The sequence below is a fragment of the Suricata suricatta genome, chromosome 7, assembly GCF_006229205.1.
Source record: "Suricata suricatta isolate VVHF042 chromosome 7, meerkat_22Aug2017_6uvM2_HiC, whole genome shotgun sequence".
Taxonomy (NCBI): domain Eukaryota; kingdom Metazoa; phylum Chordata; class Mammalia; order Carnivora; family Herpestidae; genus Suricata; species Suricata suricatta.
Window position 1 is genome coordinate 133,547,904 of NC_043706.1, and position 26,010 is coordinate 133,573,913.

The 26,010-nt window shown below is 45.8% G+C and overlaps 1 long non-coding RNA gene across 1 annotated transcript; it reads right to left on the minus strand.

The window, feature by feature from the left end:
* Positions 1–2,537: 2,537 nt before the first annotated feature.
* Positions 2,538–3,394, minus strand: LOC115295802. The gene is made up of 2 exons (XR_003910583.1): positions 3,257–3,394; positions 2,538–2,828 (listed from the first exon to the last, which is right to left on the minus strand). It is a non-coding gene; the product is annotated as an uncharacterized LOC115295802 (long non-coding RNA).
* Between the last annotated feature and the right edge of the window lie 22,616 nt (positions 3,395–26,010).

Below are 26,010 nucleotides of genomic sequence, written 5' to 3' on the forward strand. Positions count from 1 at the left end.
AAAAAAAAAAAAAAAAAAAAAAAAAAAAAAAAAAAAAAAAAAAAAAAAAAAGAAAAAGAAAAAAGAAAAAAAAATTCAGCATGGTTAGAATACGGGAAAAGTGGATGAGAGAGAGTTCACTGCGCGTCTGGTACAGCAGATAGGGCCAAAACTGCACTCACCGTGGTCGATCATAATTACTTGTTTCCAGGTTAGCATCTCCTGCCAGAGTATTTTCATGAGGTCTGGGAATGGGTCTTACTGCTTTTCTTCAGTCCTTCTGTCTCCCCCACGGGCACGTGTGTGCTTTTAACCCATCTTTATCTGTAACATTATTTTTTTCCAACTGTATTGAGATATCATTGACATAAAATATTATGTAAGTTTAAGGGGGTAATGATTTGATACATTAATATATTACAAAATGATTACTGCCATAGCATTAGATGACACCTCCATTCCACTGCGTTTTAAGAATACCCAATAGATTTTCATTGAATGAATGCATGAATGGATGTTGGTTGGGATTGGAAGTCGTTTTAACCCAGACTAATGAGCTGATTGGCCTGTAAACTGCTCAGCTACTCCACAGATTTGTTTGGACTTCATCTCTTGGGGAATATAGAGCTGTAAAATGTTCTAAAAGAGAGGAGTGAGCCAAACCTATCTGTGTTTGAGGAAGTAGTTCTCACTATAATGTGACAGATTGTCTCATTTGTGAGAGATTGGAAGTTGGAAGGGCAGTTAGAAAACTACTGTGATGGTCTGGAGGAGATCAGAAGGCTTGCGTGGGTAGTGACTTGAGAGAAATTTATAAGGTAGAATTAGAATCCAGCTCCAATTATGGGGACCAATGGAATGGGAAGGAGGGAAAATCAGTGATCACGATGGACTCAAATGAAAGTAAGCCTGATTTTCAAATAGATTTATACTCAAAGATTAAAAGGAGAAAGAACCTAACACTTAGGCACTAAACATAATTAGCTTCTTGATGTTGGTTTAGAATAACAAAACTAAATGAGTAAGAGTTGACTAACCAATAGGATTTACATGGATATGAGATAGAACAGATTTATATAGCATATGTAACATAAATATTACTTTTAAAATGTGCATAATATGCAAATGTACAAGCAAAGAGTATATTTGGATGTTATAAGTATAATCAGGGCTGCCACATGTGGTCTCACAGGTTGTGCACTGCACAATTCTAGAGGGCAACACTAAAAATAGCAGTAGGTCACCCTGTAAAGCTATTCTATATCCTACCTTATGCTTCAGCACAACGTATTCATAGACTAGCGGCTTTAAAGAACAAATAAATAACCTGTCTAGGATGGGAATTTGATAGAATTGCAAAGTTTAATCGTTGGATGGGAGCCCTTCTGTGGCCAGGTCATTAGTGTTAGGTGTGTGGTGGGGGGTGGGACAGTGAGGGTATCTTTTCATGTTGAAAATGAGAGAAGTTTTTCTCCCTTCAAAGGACTGGAGAGATTATGCTCTTATACCCCATTCTGACAACAATGGGAAAATTCAGCATTTTGTTGGTGGGTTTTTTTTTTTTAATGTTTTCTTAATTTATTTTTGAGACAGAGAGTGACAGAGCGTGAAAGGGGGAGGGGCAGAGAGAGGGAGACACCAAATCCGAAGCAGGCTCCAGGCTCTGAGCTGTCAGCACAGAGCTCGATGCAGGGCTAGAACCCACCAACGTGAGATCATGACTTGAGCCGAAGTCGGGGGCTCAACCGACTGAGCCCCCCGGGCGCCCCTGTTGGTGGTGGTTTTAGGGCTTCCTGGTGTGTGATGTGTCCCGTGCCGTGGTGCTCAGTGTTTCTGCATCTTGTTCAGAATGAGGGATGCGGAATGACACGTGGACCCAGCCCTTAGAAGGGAAGGATTCATAGAAACGGATGAAGGAAATACAATCCCTTCTATGCCTTCACAACAATCAGATGTGGCTTTAAAGTTTGTGTGGATTTTGCTCACATGCTTCAGGGGAAATAGTTTCAAAATGTGACTGCGGACCACAACGTAGCTTTGGCTCGCCGCCAGCTGCGGCCTGTCGTGGCTGGGTTTTCTAAACCACCCCAGCATCCTTCTGTGGCCCAAGACTCCGTGGCCTGTGGGGGGCTTTGCAGAATGTGTCAGAGGGAGCACGTTCCCGGATGTCAAAGGGCCAAGGGCCAAGGGCGGAGAAAGGAGCCTTGTTAACTTCCGAGCAGCCCAGGCCACTTCGCAGTGTAGACAGTCTCCAGACACTCAGGCCCTGGGGACCTGGTTGCCAAACTGGGGTCTGGAGCGGGGCCCGGGCACTGGGCAGGTGGTGTGCCAAGCGTTGTGTTTCTCAACAATTATTCACAGAGTGGAAATATGCCAGGCTGCCTCCACCAGGGCATTTATTTTAAAGAATTTTAGAAAGGAAATCTATCGCTGACCATCTTCCCCCCTCTTTGGGCGTGTGTGTTGTGATTGGAAATCATCGCAGCGCACGTGGTTGTGCCCCCCTCCCTTGCCCCCGCGCCCCGATGTTAAACAGCTTTCTGTGCAAATAAACGGAAAAGGGTGAAGTATTTTATTCAAGCTACAGAAACAGAAGCAAAGTTAGACTCCAGAGAACCCGAGTCGTGTGACCACAGGTTGTGTCCCCTGCTGTGCACTTTCTTTTCTCCTCCGTGGGGCCGGGCCAGGAGGTGCGGCCTGGGCCGGGCTGGCGGGGAGCCCAGACCTGGGTGATTCTGCTGTAAACAGGACCGCTGGCCCTGGCTTGTTGAGTAGAATTGGCCTGGGGTCTATCTGGACCGTTTCGCTTGGGAGAGGAAGTTCTGAGCTGCTCTGAACTTGATCAAAACCTAAAGGGAATGTGGACTTTCATTTTTGTTCTCTTTGTCCTACTAGACCTGAAAATAACAATTGATCATTGTATTGTTAGTTCCTAATTAAAAACTTTTTAAAATATGTATTTTAATTTTGAGACACACACACACAGATACACATACACAGACACACACACACACACACACACACACACAGTGAATGGGGGAAGGGTCATGAGAGACGGAGACACAGAATCTGAGACAGGTTCCAGGCTCCGAGCTGTCAGCACAGAGCCCAACATGGGGCTCGAACCCACAAACCATTTGATCATGACCTGAGCCGAAGTCGGACATTTGACCAACTGAGCCACCCAGGCGCCCCTGTGATATGTGCAATTATTATCCATAATCGTTACATTACATACAATCACCTATTTCTGGACAAAGAAGATAAAACAGCTTACGGCTCTGTGTGAAAAAGCAAACCGACAAACAAGGTCGGGAGCAATGACCGGAAAATTCGAGGGCTCTGGTGTCACACAGGTCTGACTGTCCATCCCGGTTCTGCCGATGTGCGATGGCAGGCAAGTCACTCTGCTGCTCTATCTGTACCATGAAGAGAATGTTTACTAATCAGAGTCAATCTGCACTTCTGTTATGAAGAACAATTACTTATTAAACTTTCTGCCTTCTTACTAACGTTAACCCATGAAAATGTTAGCAAAACCCAAGACCTTGGTTTACAATTAAAGAAAAGCAGTGGCGCCTGAGTGGCAAAGCATCCGACTTTGGCTCGGGTCGTGATCTCACAGTTCTTGGGTTCGAGCCTCACATCAGACTCTGTGCTGAATGTTTGCTCATGGCGGGTTCTGTGCTGACAGCTCAGAGCCTGGAGCCTGCTTCAGATTCTGTGTCTCCTTCTCTCTCTGCCCCTCCTCCACTTTAGCTCTGTCTCTCAAAAACAAATAAATGTAAAAAAAAAAAAAAAAGAAAAAAAAAGAAAAAGAAAAACAACATAACTGGGAAGCATTGAGTACTATTGTATTTACTTATGGGCACTAATACGTTTAATTTTTTTTACTTGATGAAAATAAAAATTTATTAGCCTTGATAATAATTAAAAAGTGGCCAATCCTTGCAGAATAGCATGTAGTTCATGAAGCACTTTTGCATGAACTATTTAAATTTTTAAAAATTTTTTAATGTTTGTTTTTGAGAAAGAGAGAGAGAGGGGGAAGGGAGGGGCAGAGAGAGAAAACTATTTAATTTTTTTCTTAATGACATAAAACTCATATCCTAGGGATTCCTGGGTGTCTCGTCAGTTGGTTAAGAGTCTGACTCTTGATCTCAGCTCAGGTCATGATCTCATGGTCTTGAGATCGAGCCTCACATGGGGTTCTGCACTGAACATTGAGCCTGCTTGGGACTCTCTCTCTCTCCCTCCCTTTCTGCCCCTCTCCCCTCTCACTCTCTCTCAAAATAAATAAGTAAACATTTAAAACATTCATAGTCTACTTACTTCTCCTGCTCTCAACATACACTAGTATTCTTTCCTTAGCCGTTGCCTGTAGTGAAGGGAGCTTATGAAACTCTGTGTTTCGTAAGGTGCGGTCACACACGGTGGGTGAGGGAACATAAAACCAAAATATCTAAATTGTTATTTGTCTATGTATTGGGGGGGGGCGCTGTTTATTTTGTATGGACCAAGTTCTTGACGTTATTATCGTAAGTCTGTACAAGGAAAACCTGTGGATTCAATAGCAGGTGCCCAGATGAATATTTACTGAAGGGAAGAACTCAGCCCACGCATGTCTACCTTACAGGACGAGTGTGAGAACCAAGGGCGAGAACACAGGACGTAGGCACCGAAAGCTGCTCAGTTAACACATGTTTCTTTGGGGTTTTCTAGACTCACTTTCCCTCTCATTCACGATCTGATTGCACTGCACTTTGTTTGTTTGTTTTATTTTTGTTTTTTTAAGTGTAATGAAGGTTTGAACTCCATTAGCCTAAGGCCTCAACCAGGTCAAGGGCTTTATGATTTTGTGAGTCGCCCTGCAGCCTGGGACAAACTGCCCTCCAGGAAGATTCTGAAACTATGGGAAGGTCATGGGGGAGGGGCCTTTTTGTCATACCTGGCCTGGGACTCATTCCGCCATGAAAAGGAGAGACTTGAGCTTATTAGAATTTCTAAAATGAAAATGACTCCCACATTTTAAAGGATTATAAAGTAAGTTTAATAACAGCACAAGAATCGTGTTTTGTGAACGACAGTCTTTCTGAGAGCTCTTATGTCAGAACCACAACACCCAAATGAAGTGTGAGGTCACAGCAAGGGTGCTGGTTGGTGGCGCCCTTTAGATTCCGCCCGTAACTGGGGGCAGGACAGTCTCGGGAGATCCCGTTTCTCTGTCCACAAAACGGAGACTCTCCCCCATCCTCAAGATTCTGTGACCTCAACCATGGACTTCGGGGTCCTTCATGTTACATTCGCTGGAATGTATTAACCATTGAGATAATATCCCAATGAAAACACGTATCTCAGTTGCAAGGTCCGAGTCAAATGCAATGCCTGCAGCCGGGCCGTCTGTAACGGTTTCCGGCTGCTGCATCAGGCACCGCTGACTGGTCTTACCGACCCGAGAGCCAAAGAGGCAGGTTATCTGTTATCCGTATAAACGAAGCCTCAGAAACCAAGCTCTCGCATGAATCAGCTCAGTAATGTGTTGTGAATCGTACTTCATCCTGCCCAGGAGATGTGAGCTCTTCGTTTGATGTGGTGTGAATCGGTCGTTCACATGTGGGTAATTTAACAAACCGCTTGTTGCTTTCTTCTAGGTCAGAGCGGCTCGAGGGTCATGGAGGGTTCTACGTCGGGCAGAACATGACGTCTTCCCCCTTCAGCCGTCTGGATGAAATGTCAGAAGGTCAGTAAGGGACTTCCGTCGGCTACTGCCTGGGTGCCTGCGCATTTTTACAAGTTCTTAATGAGCAGGTTGTCCAGAAGTTGGCGGGGGGACTGGGCGCGTCTGACCTGTGTAGGACCCCTCTAACCGCCTTGGCATCAAATTCACGAATGCTTCGGGTGTCTAGGAAAAGTAAAGCGCTTGGTGTGGAGGGGTTGTCGGGGCAGTTCTCAGCCGCCAGCTCCATAAAACAGAAGCCTCGTGTGTGCTCTTTCTAGGTCCGGCCCCCTACGGAGGTTCTGATGGGGAAGAAAATCAGATAATAAAAACTTGAAAGCTAAGCTCCACCCCCACCAAAATGTCAAAAGGACTCCCTTACTTTTGTTGTTCCCCAAATGAACGTGTACTCAGCCTCCACACAATTCAGGGGCCGTCCGTGGATGCGCGTGGAGAGAGAGAGCAAGAGACTGACGTCAGGAAGTGGTGCTCTAGGCTCCTTTCCCACGTGTTCATCTCGCCCATTGCGTTGGCCTTCCGATCAGCCTCCATGGCCTACTCTACCTTCCCTACAGAATACGGGGCCTGTCCATCCATGTCCCTCCCCCCGAAATTGTCCCCAAATGGCTCCCATCTCCTACAGGATGAAACGCAGCTGTCTAGCCTGGCTTTCAAGGGCTCCGTGACCCAATCCCCACCTCGCTTCTCAGCCTCATCGCTAACACTCCTTCTCCATCCTTGGCTCTGACATATGTTGGGTCCCTCTGTGTCTTTGCTCTTGCTCTTCTTTATCTAGTGTGATCTCTAGTCCCTTCTTTCCCTACCCACCTTGCAAGACTCCCCCCTGCGTCAGTCCCTTGAGGCAGTCTTTCTAGGACCCAGCGTACCAGGCTGCATGCCTCCCCATGTGCCCATGGCCGCTGCACACACGTCCAGCCTATGCCCACCACATCACGCCCATATTACACTTTTACTTTTCTCTCCCTTCTACTGGAAGGGGCGCCCTTCAAGGACTGCCTCACTCTTGAGGCCGTAGAGCACAGCAGTCAAGGGCGCGGTCCCTGGAGCCTCACTACCCAGGGTCTAGACCCGGTTTATTACCTACTGACTGTGTTAGACTCCATCTCCTGTCTTACTTCTCTTCTCTAGAAAATGGGAGCCATAAAACTTCGTCCACTGCAGGCTTTGTGTGTGTGTGTGTGTGTGTTAGGTGCAATAGTGCCTATGAAGTGCTAGAGCCCACGGCAGGACCCGGTAAGGGCTACACAAGTGTTGTCTATTATCAGTGCTCATCACACTAAAGACTAAGTTCAACGAACCAGTGCATTTTCCCCGTGAAGATTAGTGCCATGCAAATTGCAGCAATGATTTGTAGGCAATGCGTATTTTTCTGGAAATTTTAGAACACTTGGCTGAAGGAAGCTGAATGGAAATAGGGGCGCCTGGGTGGCTCAGTCTGTCGAGTGTCTGACTCTTGATTTTGGCTCAGGTCATGATCCCAAGGGCATGGGATTGAGCCCTGCATTGGGTTCCTTGCTGAGCATGGAGTCTGCTTGAGATTCTCTCTTTCTTTCTCTCTCTGCCCCTCTCCCTGTCTCATGCTCTCTCTCTAAGATAAAAAAAAGGGACACCTGGGGTGGCTCAGTCGGTTAAGCATCTGACTTCGGCTCAGGTCATGATCTCACAGTTTGTGGGTTCGAGCCCCGCATCAGGCTCTGTGCTGACAGCTAGCTCAGAGCCTGAAGTCTGCTTCAGATTCTGTGTCTCCCTCTCTCGCTGGCCCTCCTGTGCTTGCACTGTCTCTCTCTGTCTCTCAAAAATAAATAAAAAATATTTTTTAAAAAATTTAAAAAATAGTAATATATAAACATATATATGTAATATAATAAAAATATATAATATGTAATAAAATTTTTAAAAGAAACATATTTTATGAAATCTTAGGGGTTTCTTCAGTTATTCTTCATTCAATAGTAGAGTCACCAGACTGGGAAGCCATCACCACTGCTTGGATTCCAGATGCTTCTAAATGTATAGGCCTTTTAAAGGTCTCTGAAGCCCATTTTAGGTTTCTTTAAAGCCAGCCTTTATTTGGGCTGCTATAACAGAAATGCCAGCAACTCAAAGGCTTATAAACAACACACTTGATTTCTCACACTTCTAGAGGCTGTCCAAGTTCAAGGTCATGGCAAAGTGGATTTGGAGTTTGCTGGGAGCCCGCATCCTCACACCCTTGCCTTCCTAATAGCTTGAAGGTAGGATTTCTTTTCTTTTTTTTAAATGTTTTTACTTATTTTTGAGAGAGAAAGATAGAACATGAGAGGGGGAGGGGCAGAGAGGGGGTGGATATGAAGCAGGCTCCAAGCTCTGAGCTGTCAACACAGAGCCTGATGTGGGGCTTGAACTCACAATGTGAGCTGAAGTTGGACGTTTCACCAGCCAAGCCACCCAGGCGCCCCTTGAGAGGAAGATTTCAACCTATGAATTTGGGGGAAGAGAACAAACGTTCGGATCAAAGCAGCTCCCGCCCCTGCACCTTCACAGTATCCATGACAGGCAAGGACGTTTGCTCCGCCACTCTGCTGGTGTTTAACCCACAATGAATGGCCTTCTTAAAAAAAAATAAAGCCATGTCTCTGCTGATCCCTCCATCTCCATTTCCTTTCTTCTGTCTGCCACTGTCCACGCTTGCCTGCTTTCCTGAGCAGCTTGGCAGATCCTCCCAGATGCCCTAGACTGGACCCTGTCCACCGCCCCCAGCAGGTGGCCGGGGGCCATGCCCATCACTCTCCCCTGTTCTTCTTGCGATATAGTTCTCCTCAGGAAGTCACTACCAGGGTGATTTCCAGACTTGAATCTCTAGCCCTGACTCCTCTTCTGACCTAAAATTGCTGTCTAGGGGCGCCTGGGTGGCTCTGTCAGCTGAGCGTCGACTTCGGCTCGGGTCATGATCTCACGGTTTGCGGTTTTGAGCCCCGCGTCGGGCTCTGTGCTGACAGCTCAGAACCTGGAGACTGTTTCTCTCTCTGCCCCTCCCCCACTTGAACTCTGTCTCTCTTTGTTTCTCAAAAGTAAATAAATGTTTAAAAAATTAAAAAAAATAGGGGCGACTGGGTGGCTCAGTCAGTTAAGTGGCCAACTTTGGCTCAGGTCATGATCTCACAGTTTGTGAGTTCGAGCCCCACGTTGGGCTCTGTGCTGACAGCTCTCTCCCAGCATCTGGTATGTAACTGCGGTCATCATTGGCATGTTCTTGTCCCCACCCCCTTGAAAGTGTCACCAAGTTCTCCTCTTTCACAGCAGTTTAGATTTGCATCCATTCTCCAAGTTTGTCGCCTCCGGCAACAGTTTCCACTCAGGATTCCCCCTCTGGGTCCCCTGCCTGACAGACATACAATTTTTCTATCTGCTCAGAAATCTTCATCGGCTCCTTCAGGCCAATGAAGAGCCAAGCCCAGGTTCTTGTACCTGATTCTGAAGTGTCAGGGAACCTGATCCCAACCTACCACATCTAATGTATTGCCTGCACCTCTTCCAGACATTTGTGAAATGCCTGCTTTCTTCCAGGCACATGCCTAGGTTCCAGTGGGATCAAAGGATCAAGGAGGTAGGAGGTTGCACAAAAATTCTAAATATAACATATGTGCATCATCCAAAGCAGAGTAGGTGCTCTGAGGATCCAGAGAGAAGAGTTGTCCATACGGAGACATGCTATGCTATAACTTGGATGGTCACTTTACCTGTCATCTTGAAACATATCAATGTTTCTTTTTTATTTTTATTTCTTTAAGGGGGTGGAGAAAGAGAGAGAGAGAGCATGCACATGCAGAAGCCAAGGAGAAGGGCAGAGAGGAAAAGAATCTTCAAAAAAAATTTTTTTACATTTATTTCTGAGAGACAGTGAGAGACAGAGCACACATGGAGGAGGGGCAGAGAGAGAGACACAGAATCAGAAGCAAGCTCCAGGCTCTGAGCTGTCAGCAGAGCCCAACATGGGGCTTGAACCCATGAACTATGAGATCATGACCTGAGCTGAAGTCAAACGCTCAACTGACTGAGCCACCCAGGCGCCCCTGAATTTCTATTTTTGAAAGAGCTCTTTTAGAATGTACTGCTATTGGTAAATCCTCTATTGAATTTTTATATGAATTCAACATCAAATACTCGGCTAATATGAAAATGGTATTCTTGGAGATTAGCTCTTTTTGTCAAGTGCATAATAAAGGACACATAGTCAATTTTGCACTCTTTTTGTGAAGTGCTCTACTTTTAAGAACACCTCTCAGCTGCTTCCTGGGTAACCCTCACAGAGAAATATGAGGCAAAAACTCTGAGCTAAATCTCTGGTAGGAAGATCTCATATCAAGAGAATTCATTTCTGTGGAATTTCCCAGTCTATACTCATGGTCTGGCATGCATGAGACTCTGTTGTGTTTGGATGAGAAGAAGAATTCTCCATGACCTTGAAACTGTTGTTTTGGATGGCTCTTCGCTCTATTACCTCCTCACTGCATTAATGGCTGCCCATGGGTCTGAGGTAAACCATCTTCCCATGCCTGCTGAGACATCGTAACTTAATCATCTGATGTTCTCTTGCTGCGTTAGGAGGACCAACCTCCTAAGTTGCACTGTAAAATTCTAGAAGGTAAACAGTTGGGCGTATATTTTCCTATGTGTCAAATTACAGGGCACACACACCTTTTGCTACCTCTTTGAACTCTGAATGAGATTTCGAGAGGGTGCTCCTAGGGGAGGACATTGGGTCCATGCCCCCCCCAGGCCCACCTGTACTTATCCTCCCACCTGAACATCCGAGCCAGTGGAGAGTACAGAGACAAACGCCACCCCACCCTGTTTTATGGGCAACCTACCTTACAAACACTCATTCATGATCACATACAAGCACACATGTACACATTTGCTTGCAACCCTCTGCCCCCAAGCATGCACACACATGCTGAAGGGTCTATAAAAGGCTCTCTTCAAACATGCACTGGATGTCTGCACAGAGAGTCCAAGGATGGGAAGAGACTGTCTAGAGGTAATCTCTGAATGTTTTTCTCTTTTGTATTTGCACATGGGAATCCACGTGGGGGTCCACCGTTCCCAACAGTTTTCCGTGAGACCTTATTTCTCATGGCTCCCGTCTCTCCTTCTGGCACTGTCTTTTCTCCCTGGCAGAACTCCAGTCTGAAGTATCCCTCATGTAGATGCTACTGTGATCTGTTTTTTCAGAGGTTATTCTGAGCCATCCACACTCTTCCCCTTGCTCTTATAACCAAAGACATTGGCGAGTTCATTGGCCCATCTGGAGCAAGAGAGAGCGGAGCCCAGGACAGGGAGCCAGCCCCGAGCCCCGTCATTAGTTCGTTCCAACCAGTAGTGCTCTGGTACTAGTTGTTCAGCAATGGCCGAAGCCAGGGACTGATATTGTGATATGAGAGCACAGACCTAATAGGACCTCATCACCTGACACTCGGTGACCCGTTGAACCATCCCTGAGGAAACATATGAGCCACATAACCCTACCGTCTGTCAGGTTTCATTTGCAAGTTCAGGCAAGTCACTGTGCACAAAAACCACTGGGTGGATGTATACACATTTGCACAAATAGTTTTCAGTCATTATTGCACAAAGTCTGGGGCCTCACCAGGGGGATTTGATTTTACAAGGATGTGAAAAAACATAAAACGAGAAGAGTGAGGAAGCAGTGATGGACATGAGAAGAGATTTAGGACAGCAGCACCCTAAAATGGCCCTGGGCTTGCAAAGATAAAAGGGTTACAAGGACTTTTAAACTGTCTTTAGGCGGAAGAAAGTTTGAATGGCAGTCACCAAGGGGATTTAATGAGCAAAGGGGTGGCTGGACTAAACAAGTCCTCTAGCCCTGGGAATCAGTGATTCTCCCCGACATAGTCCGTGTTCCAGATGAGGTCCACAAATGTCCACAGATGTGACCTGGGAAGATCACTATGGACACATAAAGATTGGTTACTGATGCGTTATCAGCAATTATTGATTTTCACCCAAAATGTTTAACACAGCTTCCAAAATTACTGAATTTGTTCCCAGGGTATAGTTTCTTTCCTGCAAGAATCTAATTTGTTCAGTGTGCACCGTCATGAGCTGATAATACTCTATACTTACATGGCGACTTTCATCCGTGGCTCTTAAAGACTTTTATAGCATCAATTAGTTATCAAGTGAGACTTTGTATTTATTTGCACACCTGTGAAGTGTGGGAAGTGAACACTTTCCCCGCCCAGGCAAAGCCAGCATAGTGAGATGGCCGGTCCCCTGGGTGTCCGACTGCTGGTGGATTGAGACCCTGGTACTGATGCCCAAATGAACTCCAACCTCTTCTCACCATTTAGTCCCGCCACTTCACATCAGATCTTTGTTTTGACATCAAACTATCAACTAACCTGTGGAACTGGGGAGAAATTCTCAGACTTCTAATCAGTGTGTAGATTTGAGAACTGTATATCCTTCCTGGCTTTACAAAATTGGGGCTGCCTAATATCCTATCACACACATAAACTTAAACACAGAACCTGAACTATCTGGAAGGTTCTGGAAGATGCTGGAATAGGATCGAATACCTTATTGTTGTGTCTCCACCCTACCCCCTGTCCTACTTTCCCAGCCTATTAATCATTTAATCCTGTTTAACTAGGCATAGGGAATTCCTCTGGGGTCCAAGATGAAGGGAAAAGCTTGCACATTATGCCCTCCCCCACACACCTACCCAGTGGTTCTGACTCTGACACTGACATTTTCCTAGTTGAAATCCAAACACTACTTGCTGCCTCAATTTCCTCTGCATTTGTCCCTCCTTAACCCACTACTATCCAGGGTCTACGCTCTCCTCCAAGGAATTCACTTTCTAAAAGTCATCAGTGATGTCCTACTCTTCCAAAAGGCATTTCTCAGGTCATTCCACATGACCTCCCTGATGCTGTGGCCTGAACTATCCTCCACTCCAAAAGTCTTTCTTCCTTTGACCTCTGTGGCCCTGAAATTCCCATTTTTCTTTTGCCCCTCTGGGCGATTTCTCTCTCTCATTCTGAGGGCATTTCACAAAGAATCCCACCAGCCTTTGTGGTCCTTGCATATCTCTGACCCTCCTCGTGGGATCAAGTCTTGCCATTCCCTCTCTGACAGGGATGGACTCAGCTCTCCCTGTCTCCCAGACTGACAAGTTGACGGGTTGTATTCATACTTCACTTCCTTCCATTTCCTACCTCCAGGGGCTCACTGAGTTTTGATTTTCCCTCTGAAGTAGCTCTGAACATTCACAACCACCTCAACTCAGGCCCCAAACACCTAGGGCATTTCCCCAAACTCTTCTGATCAAATATAGGATCATATATTGACCTCAGATTTTAAAACTTTTTTTTTTTAAATAAATTGAGATACAGTTCACTCTTCTGGTTTTAGATTGTTTACATATTACACATTGTAGTCGTATGCTGATGTTGCCACAGACTAGGTGGCTTAATGAACAGAAATTGATTTTTCCACAATTTTCGAGGCCAGAAGTCGAAGATCAAGGTGCCATCAGGGTTGATTTCTGGCTCGAGCTCTCTTCTTGGCTTATGGACAGCTACCTTCCCAGCGTGTCCTCACGTGGGGGGGTGTGCGTGCATAGGAGTAGGGGTGGGGGCTGGGGGTGCAAAGGAGAGATGAGAGAAAGACCTGGTGTCTCTTTCCTCTCTTTATCAGGATACCAGTCCTATTGAAATAAGGCCCGACCCTTATGAGCTTGTTGGCCCCTTATTACCTCCAGAGGCCATCGCTTCAGATACAGTTTCCTTAGGGGTTAGAGCTTCAGCACGTGTATTGGGCAGGGACACACGTCTTGTTGGTAATATATGCATTTTCTATTAAACTATTTAAAATATGTAAAACATACGCTAAAAATATGGGAACTTTCAAAGTGAATACACACAAGAATTCCAGTATTTTCTCCCCGCCGTCTTAGAGGATCGCCTTGAGCGCACCTGGAAGTACACAAGTGTCACTGGAAACCACAGACCTAGGTAGGTGGATGTAGGCTCTGTTCACGGCATCTGCTTTGCCTTCTGATACAGCACAACCTCTGCATTAACCTGTATAAAACAGTGGTTTCTTCTCCCTTCCTCCAAAAACGGTGCTCTGGTTTGCCCAGAGGACAGGCCAACTGCTAGCTTGAGCTTCAGGGCACCACAGGTCCCAACGTGACTTTTGCTTCAAGCCATTGTTCTTCCTGGTGGCTCTCTTGGGTCCCCTCCTCCTCCTCTGAAGGTTCTGAGCCTCTAGCTTATTTCTGCCCCACCTTGGCTGCCCCCTCCCAAGCATTCTCCCTCCCTCCTCCAAGCTCTGTTTCATCTCTTGGTACATTTGCTGCTCAGCACCGTCACTCGAACTTTCGTGGGCGCCATCTTATTTTTCAACTGGATTGTGAGCTCCAAGAGCTCATAGTCCTGGAGTTTCTTCTTCATCTCATGTCCTTCTCTTCTCTGAACACAGACTCTGAGCTGGTCCTCTGTCACCATGCTGCTTCTTGCTCCTCCTTCCCGAATGGCGGACCCACAGGACAGCCTGAGCCTTCTCAGTAGCTGTTGTTGGGCAGAGACGGCCACGGAGGCCTTGTAGGCAGCGACACCATCTGACTTGCTGATCCCATGTGTACCCATGGACTAACATGTTTGGGGCAGGCAACTTAACACGGTCACATTCCTCAACTTACTCCAGCTCAACTTCTTGCAAATGGTATTTCCCAAAAGTAGGTAATGCTTTCTCCTAAAGATTTAATAGAAGAGAAGTTGGCTGCCTGTTGAGGAGTATGCTTTCGACTGCCAGCTCAGAGCGCCTTAAATTAATGTTGACAGATGTGAGACGTATTAGCACAGCATCCATGACTTTAGTGCCTGATGGGGCTCAAGACGCACCCATAAATCATTCCGATGACACTCTTCTGCGCCGAGCGCTTGGCATTTACCTACCACAACTCACCTGTTCACAGATGGCAGCACTGGGACACTGAGGGTGATTGGAGATGATGGCCACTCAGGAGGAAACTGACTTTGAAACATTGAAAAGCCAGCCCAGAGCTGTCTCCAAATCTTCTTGAATTCCCCTTTAAAACCCGCCAGCAAATGCTGAGCTGGACAAAATGATGATACCCGCTTGCCTCCCGGATGCTCACTTTATGGCCCCGTAACTGCAACGCAGCCACCCAGGTCCTAGCACATCCTCGGGGCCCATCAGGGCCCGGACGAACGGCATCCGAGGTCTGCTAGTGGCCGTCCACCCTGCTTTGTGAAGTGAACGTGCGCAGACTGAAAATTAGTTTCCAGGTCCGTTCTAGGCCGTGGTGGTTCCAAAAAACTGAACTGTTTAATATTTAAAGTACCTATATTTTTTTCCTTTTTTGACTGGTAAACTTGTTGCGCTGGGTGAATGTCATAATTGTGTTCAGAGTCCAAAACTCGTTTCACAGCGCCTATTTCAGGTATAATATGGTTTAGTGTCCTGAACCAAGAGTATCCTGCCAGCCCCTGTGGGTATCCTGCAACGGCACTGGGGTGCCACGCACGGCCTGGGCAGGCTGTGCGGGCGCCCGGCGGGATATTTTGCAGATTGGCGAGTACGTGCAGCTCTCCTCTAAGGGCTAGGCACTGAATGGACTCTGTGTTTCTGCACACGTTTTCATCGTAGCCACCTGGGTCTCTCACGTTGACAGCAAAGGGCCGAGTTGTGAGAGTGACAGGTTTGGGGAAGGGCCAGTGTTGTTCACGACAGCTGTTCACAAAACACTTCTTTGAGATTTTTGATCCTTTTCTTTTTGTGAGAGACCCACAGAGAAAGAAGGGACCCTCAGAGAGAAGGAGGGCTGGGAGAGGGGAGGGATCAAGGGAAAAAGAAAAAAGAAAATGAATGAAAGGAAGGCAGGGAAGGAGGAAGACAGAAAGAAAGAGAGAAAAAGAGGAGGTAAGGAAGGAGAGAAAGAAAGGAAAAAAGGAAAAGAAAGAAAAGAGGGGTGCCTGGGTGACTCAGTCAGTTAAGTGTTCACCTTTGGCTCAGGTCATGATCCCATGGTTCATGAGTTCAAGCCCTGCATTGGGCTCTGTGCTGATAGCTCAGAGCCTGGAGCCTGCTTCAGATTCTGTGTCTCCCTCTCTCTCTGTCCCTCCCCCACTCGCACTCTGTCTCTCTAAAAAATAAAATAAAAACATACCAAAAAAAGTTAAAAGAAAAAAAAGAAATAAAGGAAAGAAAGAGGGGAAGGGAGAAAGGAAGGAAAGAAAAGAAAGAAGGAAAAGGAGAGACTGTCTCACCATCAAGCCCACCCAGTTTTAAAATGCTGCTTCTCGGAGAGGAGTTTAGCTCAGGTCACCCTGCCCCCTCCAGCCTCCACCTTCCTCTGTGGCTACTGGCACCGGCCACTGGGACCATTACACACAGCACCGGGGGAGGCTGGCCGCGCCGGCCCCCTTACTTCTGCTGCTGAGGCCCGAGCCGGGATACCCACGTTGGCTGCCAAGCGAAGCATTCTCAGAGCCTGAGTCACCCAGACGAGCTTCGGTTTGTGAACACAAAACAGGCCGATACCAGCGCACCGGCCCTGGCAGGCAGGGGCGAGGGTCATTGTGAAGTGTCTTCAGACGCGCTCCGGAGAATTCTTGACCCCATTGCACGGGGACTCCGTTCTGTGTGAGGCAGTGGCCAACTTCTAACCGGTGGGCGGGTGTGGCGCCTCCTCACTGTTTTCTCTAAATCCTGCTCTGAAGCACAAAACCCGCACGAAGCCTGGCAAGTCACCGGGTTTAATGAAAACACACTGAGCCTTTCAGAAGCTCGTGGCTTAGAGTGATGGAGAATTTAGGGAATCGGGAGCATAGACTGATCCTGGGAAGAAAGGGTAAATTTCCCCTCAAGCACTGGATTTCTTACCTTCCGTCTCCCCCCAGATGTGCAGTTTACTCCTGCTTCAGAATAGCAGTTGGTTTTCTAAAGAAGGATCCGTTAATTTTATAATTTCAGGTATGTGGCATTTACATATACAGAGGCATTGCTCAAGTGTTCATACTATTTCATCCTTTGTATCGGATTAGTTTATAAAAATCTATATATATTTCAAGTTTATTTATTTGAGAGAGACAGAGACAGCACTAGCAGGAGAGGGAGAGAGAGAATGAATGAGAATCTCAGGCAGGCTCCATGCTGGCAGATGCAGCAACTCACTAAACTTTGAGATCATGACTTGACCTGAAACCAAGAGTCGGACACTTAACCAACTGACCACGCAGGCACCCCTATAAACATGTATTTATCATGCACCTGCTATGTGTAAGAGCAAATGTAGGGTGGGGGGCGGCAGTATAAGCAGAACTAGGCTGGTTCGTTTCCTTTCCTCATGGATCTTCTGGAGTCTTCGTGGTCTCTCCATCGTGTGATGAGCACAGCATTTAGCTTGGTCTTGGGAAGTGAGCTTGACTTTCACAAAGTGTCAAACACTTAAGAAAAACAAATGGTTTTGGGGGCGTCTGGGTGGCTCAGTCAGTAACCCATCTGACTCCTGATATTGGCTCAGGTCATGATCTCAGGGTTCACGAGGTCGAGCCCCACATCAGGCTCTGAGTTAACACTGTGGAGCCTGCTTGGGATTCTTTTGGTTTGAATACAGCACTTGTCCCCTGCATATAATTACATAGAGTGAATATATCTCTCTAATGGTGATGACATAGCAGGTCTTTTCAGAGCATGATGCACACGTTACTCCCACACATCACACGTCATTTCAACAGCTCTGTACATGAGTCTGTGGAATTCTCACAGCGTTGGTTTAGTTGTTGGCTGAGCAAAGGCCCTTTGGGACAGTGGCCTGGTGCACAGTTTTGCATCCAAATCCACTGCATGTGTTTGTAAAAATTCCCATTTTCTTAAGCCTCACTGCAGCCCCACAGAATGAGAATCTCAGGTGTTGGGATCAGACATATGCATTTCCAGCAAGGAGTCCCCCAGTCATTTTCATTCAGAGTAAAATTTAAGAATATTATTTTTGAGCTTTTCTCATTAAAATCAGCAAAAGCAATTAAAATTGCAAAAGCAATCAGCCAATTGCTCAAACCGAACAAACCCAGTGCAGTGTTTGGGGTTGGGAGCCAACAGCAGACAGGTCTACAGTAAGTTTCCTTCCCCTGCCCAAAGCAATCAATCATGATATGATATGATATTGGGCCAAAGACCTTTGTCATGTCATCTGATTTCTCACTTTCTTCACCTGCAGATTGAGGGCGTGGACCTAATGATCTTTATGTACCTTTTTTATTAACATGAGCACACTAAGCAGATACGTGCAATGGAGGCCAATACTTTTATCCCTCCTGTCCACACGACCTTCCCACAGCCTACGTGAGCACTGGCCCCCAGGAAATGAAGGCAGACAGGAAGAAGATGTAGGATTAGCCAACAGAAACGTGTCTTAGGGAAATTATGCCTTCAGACTCTAATTCTTTCTCCTCGTCTTTTTCTTTCCCTGGAACAATGTTCTTCTTTGTTCTTTCAGTGACTGAGTTCATCACTTTAAGTGATTCGTTTGTACATTAATTCATTTATTGAACACTTCTAGGACAGTGCCGTGTGTTTAGATGTGAAAATGCACAAACATTTTGACTTCATATGATCTTTCCTCTTGATGCCCTTATCCTTTAATGCCCTTTTCACTTCTAGGCTCCTCTTCCTGAAAGAATGATATAGAAAACATTTTTAAAGCATTAAGACAAACAAAAGAAAAAAACTAGTTTCTTGAATTGCAAACCTAAATTTTTGAAAGACAAATCCCACCCAATCATATACTACTCTCATCCACACCAGTGAACCACCGAAAGGCACAGCTCTGTCATAGGTTTTAGCCTTTCCCGTTACCCACAATCACATTCCCTGGGAACATGGTAAGGCAGGTAGGATTTTTAAAGTTTTTGAACTTCTTGCAGCAGAGATGCTTATGTTCATTTTATAATACCTACCGTATTCTAGACAGTAAGTCTATATGGATTCATTTCCTGCTTCTGTAAATCACTTTCAAAGGATGGCAGTACACCCAAAGAGGGGCTCTAACTCACGACCCAGAGATCAGGAGTCTTGTGTTTCACTGGCTGAGCCAGACAGGGGCCCTGAAAGTTTGTACCTGTTAATCCCCTTTGCCTATTTTGCCTAGAAGAACCCTCCTTTAAAAGTAATATTTTGCAGTGTGTGGGAGGGTGCCTGGGTAGCTCAGTTGGTTGGGTGACCAACTTTGGTTCAGGTCATGATTTCATTGCTCATGGGTTCGAGCCCTGTGTTGGGTTCTGTGCTGTCAACTCAGAACCTGGAGCTTGCTTCATATTCTTTCTTCATCTCTCTCTGCCCCTCTCCTACTAACACACTATCTCTCTGTCTCTTTCTCAAATATAAATGAATATGAAAAGAAAAAAAATCATATTTGAGGGGCTACTGGGTGGCTCCATTGGTTAAGTATCCAACTTTGGATTGGATCATGATCTCAGGGTTCATGAGTTTAAGCCCTGCATCGGCATCTGAACTGATAGTGGGGAGCCTGCTTGAGATTCTCTCTCTCTCTGTCTCTCTCTCTACCCCTCCCCCATTCTCCCTCTTTCTGTCTCTCCAAATTAATAAATGAACTTAAAAAAATATAAATAGTATTTCAAATTAATTTCCTCCTGATTATATTGGAATGTTTTTAATGGCAAAAACTCATGAAAAGGTTAGTGTGTCTCAAAATTCTTCTTGCTTGGTTGATGTAACTTAAATGTTTTAAACTAAGGGGTTACCTGAATTTATGAGTGTCTCTGTATATCTTGGATTTAGAAGGGGGGGAAAGATTTGGATTTATCTTCAATTTATGATCAATTTTATATTCAGAGAACTCTACCATGAAGTCGTTTTACTCAACTATTGCAAATTTCACACAATTGGAACAGATTTTTTTTTTTATTTTATTCTTATTTAGTTTGAGAGAGAGTGCAAGAAGGGGAGGGACAGAGAGAGAGAGTGGGGGAGACAGAGAATCCCACGCAGGCTCCACACTGTGAGTACAGGGCCAAACACCAGTCTAGACCTCATGAATGGTGAGATCATGACCTGATCCACAGTTGGACGCCTAACCTACTGAGCCACCCAGGCACCCCTGAACAGATTTTTAATTAAGGTTTACAGGTGAGTCACTATGTAAATTATGCGAACTTCCCCCGTCTCCCCCCTCCCACCGCCGCCACGGAAAACCATGTACAGACTTTGCCCTTGTTTTGTACGGGAGCCATGAATGAGCATTAGAAGGCTCCCTCCCCATCCTCAGCTGTGACATTTTGGGCCATTTCTCTTCCTCAGTTTTAGAGGCGGCCCTCGGCTCCCAGGCCTGGATGCACCGCACACGCATTGTGAGGGTCTGCCATCGGGGCCCCTCTGACACTTCTTAGGACGTCTCCTTCCTGTCTTGATTTCAACCCTCCCCAGAAATGTCTCCTGAAATGGAAATCCTGAACGCTCTTTCCTGGGGCATTCTTACTATGTGCTAAATGACTAATTTCATATAATTGAGGAAGCTTTTTCCAAAGACTAAAACTAGACTCACGCTGCTGGGGAGAAAGGGTAAAAACATATACACATATGGGTGGGAGAGGACCTGGTATTTAAAGCATGGTTGCATCTGCTTTTTAATGAATGCTTAGCACTTCCCCAGGGAAATGCAGCACCTCCAACAGGCAGCCCCAGGAAGTGCAGTTTTTAAAAGCTGGTCCAGGCCAGCTTTAAATGTCTCTCTCTACATTTTTATATTGAAAAATCACCTCCTGCAAAACCTTTGAGAATTCTCAAAATTCCACATATGTAATAAATTACATAGAATGCCAATTATACTTTTGGAAATTCTGATATTTAAATACTAATGATATTCAACAGATTGGATATATATATGTATGTATCTGTCATAGGCAGGCCAATGCACTGAACACCACACATGTAACTCTTCATAACAACCCAGTGAGGTAAGATGGTCCCCATGTTACTAATGAGGAAACTGAGGAAGCCAGAGGCAAATGAAGGAATTTATCTTAAGTCAGACAACTAGAAAGTAATGGACGTAGGATTGTCAGTTTCATTTGCTCCAAAGTTCATCATATTTTTTTAATGTTTATTTATTTATTTGGGGAGGGACAGAGTGAGAGAGAGAATCCCAAGCAGGCTCACGCTTAGCGAGAAGCCCAATGTGGGGTTTGATCTCACGATGAAATCATGACCTGAGCTGAAATCACGAGTCGAACGCTTAACTGACTGAGCCACCCAGGTGCCCCTCCAAAGCTCATGATCTTAATGTTTTCTGTGTTGCCTCGCCTCAATGATGCAAACATCTCCTTTAGTTAATGGTCGGCTCTGAGGACTTTTATTTTATTCATTTTCACTAGCACGTTTATGCTCTCCTATGCCATGCTCCCGCTTTTCCTTAGCAAGGACACAGCAGAGAAGCTACTCAGACTGTTTACTCCTTCTCCTTATCCGGACTGTTTACTCCTTATGTCTAATTTCCTTGTCACCATCTTTCACAGCCACCGAATTAATAGCCACATGTGTCTCTTTCATTTAAATAATGTCTACATATTTGTGGGCGTAATCAGAAGACAAAACTGCATGTAGGACAAAAACACAGAACACCATGTTACCTTGAAGACTGTATTGTAGGATTAGCCTTTGAAATGCAACATAATTTTGTATTTTCCCTTTGAGACGGGCTCTGATGGACAGCTTCGACATTTTACAAAGTATGTCCTTGTCCTTTCTGATGGCAACTCAAACAGGCCCTCAGATAGAGATGTGTCACTTTGGGCATCGAGCTAAGCCGATACCTGGTAGCCATCAGAAAGCCACCAGGCTGATGATGGACAGGTGACTTCGATTCCCCAGGCTGGGCTCCTTCACTCTCCTCTGTGGGATAACTTGCTAAGTCTTAGGTTTGGCTCCCCACTTTCTTGGTCCCCACATGTCCTCGAGCGGGATAAGCACACCTCCTCACTCCGAAACTCCCTCTAAGGTGAGCACCGAGTCTTTGTATTTCCCGGGGCTTGGGCTGTGCCTGGCAGAGTGCATGCTTCTTAGTTGATGAAGGAGGAATACATAAATGAGCAAACAGATGCACTGGGCTCTGCCTCTCAATAGCACACTATTTTCGTGAAAATGTTCCAGTAGAAGAACGTTTCAGCTCACAAGTTGGGAGCCCATGGGCCAGCCTTTCAAATAAAGCCTCAATGAAATAACTGGAAACCTAGAAGATTTCCAAGAAAAAGTGCTCTGCGCAGCAAATGGGAAACACTGCTTGAGGAGGAGTTTTTCTCACGTCTTCCCCGTTTGCCACATTTTGGGACTTTAGGCTGGCCCTAAATCTGTAGCCCTGGCTCTTAAAATGTGAAGCCCCAAACAAGAGCCGTGCTGGGGTGTGCACCTAAGTAAGCCCGGTGCCTAAATATACATATAAAAGGCTGAATATAAGTGCTGAAGTTTGCGGGGGAACTTGGAGCAACTTCCACAACTGTCATATTACAGTAAACATGACAGTGAAGTCATTTTTTTTGCTTAAAAAGAAAATTACTATTTTCTCCAGATACTAATATACCCCACAAACATTTATGAAAGCAGTCTTTCCCAGCCTGCTTTTTAATGCTTTATTTTATTTTTATTTATTTTTGAGAGACAGAGAGACAGTGTGAGCAGGGGAGGGTCAGAGAGAGGGGGAGACACAGAATCTGAAGCAGGCTCCGGGCTCTGAGCTAGCAGTGAGCACAGAGCCCAACGCGGGGCTCGAACCCACAAATCGTGAGATCATGACCTGAGCCGAAGCTGGACACTCAATCGACTGAGCCACCCAGACGCCCCTTTCCCAACCTGCTTTTATTTCAAACAGATAAGCGGCTGTCTCTATTGCAATAAGAAGTCAGGGACATATCAAGGGCCAAGAGGCATTTGGAGAGAGCGCAATTCTTATCACAGTCTTTTCGGCATCTTGCACGTGGTGCTGGGAGAGAGCAGGCAGAGGTGTGGCCTGGAGGGGACATCCTAGACACAGCTCTAGTTTTTCAGTTCTATTCCTCCGATGTCTACACCCAAGACCCCTCCCCTTCAAGGAGGAATTCTGAAAGTGTGCGCTCGGCTCAGCCCTACCAGCTCCTTATAGAAAAGGCTACCAATTTGAGAATTCAGTCTTTCCTAATATTGTAACATGAAGATGACATTTCCCCACCCACCTTAGGACCGAGGATGGAGGCTCCCACGGTCAGAAATGATCCTTGCACTTGCTGGTTCTCTCCCTGGGGCATTTTGAGTCTGAGAGTCTGTCTGGGAAGACAGTTATTTATATTCACCTCTTGTCACATCATGGGCTGCTTTCACGAGGTACTAGTTCTATATGTTCGTGTTTTCCTTAGCCCTTGCTTTGGAGGACAGGACACTTGGATTTGAATCCTGGCTTTCCTACTTCTACTAGCCTCGAAAACCCAGACACGTTGTTTCCCTGTCTTGGCTTTAGTTGTCATATCTGCAGAGTAACAGCTTATACCTCCTTGGGTTGATTTGAAGATTAAATCAGAGAGCCTGATGCCAGGGGCGCCTGGGTGGCTCGCTCGGTGAAGCGTCCGACTCTTGATTTCACCTCAGGTCATGATCTCATGGGTTCATGGGTTCCAGCCCTGAATCAGGCTCTATGCTAACTGCGCAGAGTCTGCTTGGGATTCTCTCTCTCCCTCTCTTTCTTCTCTTCCCTCTCTCTCTGTCTCTCTCTAAAAAAACAGTCAACTTAAAAGAAAGATGGCATGATGCCTAGCACACTGTAACAACAGGTGAGGACCATCTGTCATTAATGATGATGCTCATGGGTAGGAGCAAGAATTGACCCAGGATCTAACCTCATCAGGGAGGAATTCTGCGCGTCTGCTCTCAGCCCAGCGCTGCAGGTGCTCCTGAAACCCAAGGCCTTTCTGCCGGTGCCGCTTCTGCTTCGGGACTGCAGCTTCGCCAAAGCATCACCCCACTCTGTCACTTCTCCACGCGTGACATGCAGACAGGTTTGTATAATGAAGCCTCGAGTCACAGGAGTGTGGCACTTTCCTGTATTAAAGGGATTAGACTAAGCTCTGGGTGTTCCTATTCTTCCTTCCTGAACCTCACCCCTCTGGAGGCCAGGGTGGAAAAAAGTGTTATGCTCCATCTGAGAGTAAATGCTTCTGAACAACGGCTTTGCTCAAGAAATGGTGCCAAGGCTGCGGCATTGAAAAGGAATGTGAGGCACAGTCCTGCCTTTTGGGACCCTCCGGTCTCTGTCGCCAAGACGGGGCACGGTATGAAAAGGCAGCTGGCAACACCAGGGAGGTTTTCCGTGGTGACAGTGTGGCACAAGGGGAAGTAAGGAAAGGTCAGGGTTGTTACAGAAATCAGGTCTGGGAGCCGTGGTCCTCGGTCTCAAGGATTTAGAGGAATCCTTGCTGTCTCTGTGTCCTCCGTGCTGGAGAGAAGAACACTGTGAGCAAACACAGATTGCTTTTCAGGGTAGAATGAACCCTTGGTTGATGGACTCTGGCAGGAATTAAAGAAAATGCATACCGAACTCCAACGAGGAAAATCTGGAGCTGAGCTCCTGAAAGTGGAGACATCTATGAATTTCACCTCAAGACCTCCCGTTCAGAGGTGGGCACCATGAGAAGGCTTTGCCAACAGGCAGATCTGAACACATCTAATGATTAGCTCCAAAAAGCATTTCCAGTCTTAATGATGTTTATATCCTATTTTACACGAGGACCAAGTACACTAAAAACTAGTGTCAAGACTTTCAACGTCTTTCAGGGTCAAGAGTCTGTGTGATAAATGTTTGTCTTACTAACATTTCTATTAAAATTATATACATACAGAAGAACAGGCTAATTTATAACATACAGCTCTGTGGGTGTAACCCCCATCCTGTTCAACATGTAGAACACTCTAGAACACCTCCCCTCTCTTGTCCCCTCCACAGTCACCAGAGGTAACCACTATCCTGCTGCCTGTACCGTAGATTGATTTCACCTGTTTTTAACTTCCTAGAGCTGGAATGACCTGGGACCAATTAATTTAGGTCTGGCTTCTTTCAACATTATGTTGTGAGATTCCTACAAAAGTGGATTCAGTTACTATGCTATGTAGTATTCCATAATATGAATGAATATATCACACTTGATCCATTCTACACTTGAGGGACATATGGGTTGTGTCTGTTTTGGACTATTACATGCAGGTAATGTTGCTATAAACAGTCTTAGCCCCACACGGAGCACAGCTAAGTGCATTTATCTGGGGTGTATGCAAGGGAGCAGAATAACGGGCTCATAGATTCTGCATCTGTCCCATTTTTGTAGCTGTTGTCTTAAAACCTCTTCCAAAGTGATTGTATGAATTTATATTCCCACCAGCTGTGGATGAGACTTATACACATCTTTGCTGACACTTAGGATTATTGTCTTTTTTAGTTTTAGCCATTTAGAGGGTATGTTGTGGGGTTTCTTTGTGGTCTCAAGTTTTTAGTTTCCTGATGACTGAAGTAGAGCATCTTTTTGCATGTTTATGAGCTGTTTGGGATCTTCTTTTGCCCATTAAAATTTTTTGCTGTTTTTTATTTATTTTTGAGATACAGAGAGAGACAGCACAAGCAGGGGAGGGTCAGAGAGAGAAGGAGACACAGAATCTGAAGCAGGCTCCAGGCCCTGAGCTGTCTGCATAGAGCCTGACATGGGGCTCGAACCCACGAACCGTGCAATCATGACCTGAGCTGAAGTTGGATGCTTAACCGACTGAGCCACCCAGGCGCCCCTGCCCATTTTTTAATTGCAACGACTGCTTTGTGTTTTTAATTAATTGATTTGTCTGAGTTCTGTACATCTTCTGGATGCCAGACTTTTATGGGGCCCAGTTCTTGCAGATTGATACCTTCTGTCTGGCTGTCTTGGCAGCTTAGCAATTGGCAAATGCCTATAGGAGCAAAGGAAGGCGAATACTGGGCTCCTGTCTCCAAAATTCCATTTTCTTGGAGATTTTGGTTGTAGACCTCGGGGCCTGGCCAGCTCTGTAATGACTCCAAATGTGAGTGTGTGTGCCTAATAGTTTCTGTGGATTTATTGACAGTCTTTCACATAGGAAGGGTTGGTCTAATATAAGCTCTTCTTGCATCTCTAGAAGCATAAAGAACCAGATTGTTCATTTGGGGCCTTTCAAAAGAAAACCGTAGAATAGAGAAGCATGTGTGATATCCTCAGGGCAAT